Here is a 704-nt window from a genome sequence, read left to right as displayed (position 1 = left end):
TTTTGTGTTTTTTTTTTTTTCTTCTCAGTTTACATTCCCGGTTCTGACTTCATTTAAAGTATTTTGTGCTTTTTATAGAAATCAATGGTTTAAAAGCTAATCTGGTTAGTTTTTTATAATGTCTTACTATTGGCTTAAAAACCATAAAGCTTGTAAGTCCGCTGTGTTTAATTCTGCTTCCAAGGGGTAACTTTTAGGGTGTGGGGTGGAGGGAGGGGGCCGGCCAGCTGTATAATGTGAAGCCACATTTGTTTTCTCTGTAAATAATGTTTGTTTGTTTTTGGTTTTTTTTTTTAATGGCCAAAACACTTGATTTGCAATTTTCTAACTTCTAAAAAAAAAAAGGGGGGGGGAACAAAAAAAAAGACCAGAAGAAAAGAAAAGCAAGCTGTATGGCCTTTCTTGTAACATTTGAAAGGAATAAATGATGACCCCTTTATGGGTGAGCTCGAGTCCTTCTTGTCCTGGGTGCCAGACAAGGGCCGGGGAAGATCCCAGTTGCTTATTTAGTCCAACAGCTGCTGTATTTAATCGCTCCAGCCCTGGCTCTGCCCGTGGTTAATTGACTTGCAGCAGATGTAGAGCTCCAGCCACAAAGGACTTTCTCACACAAGCCTCTTGCTGCCACCTTCGGATCGCTCTTCAGCTCCGTACCTGTTTTCTTGGAGATCTAACCCATTTATTTTTTTCCCTAATAGGGGAGG

Source organism: Calidris pugnax, unplaced genomic scaffold (genome assembly GCF_001431845.1).
Source record: "Calidris pugnax isolate Ruff unplaced genomic scaffold, ASM143184v1 scaffold113, whole genome shotgun sequence".
Lineage (NCBI taxonomy): Eukaryota > Metazoa > Chordata > Aves > Charadriiformes > Scolopacidae > Calidris > Calidris pugnax.
The sequence above is the reverse complement of the archived record's forward strand: the minus strand, read 5'-3'. Positions refer to the sequence as shown.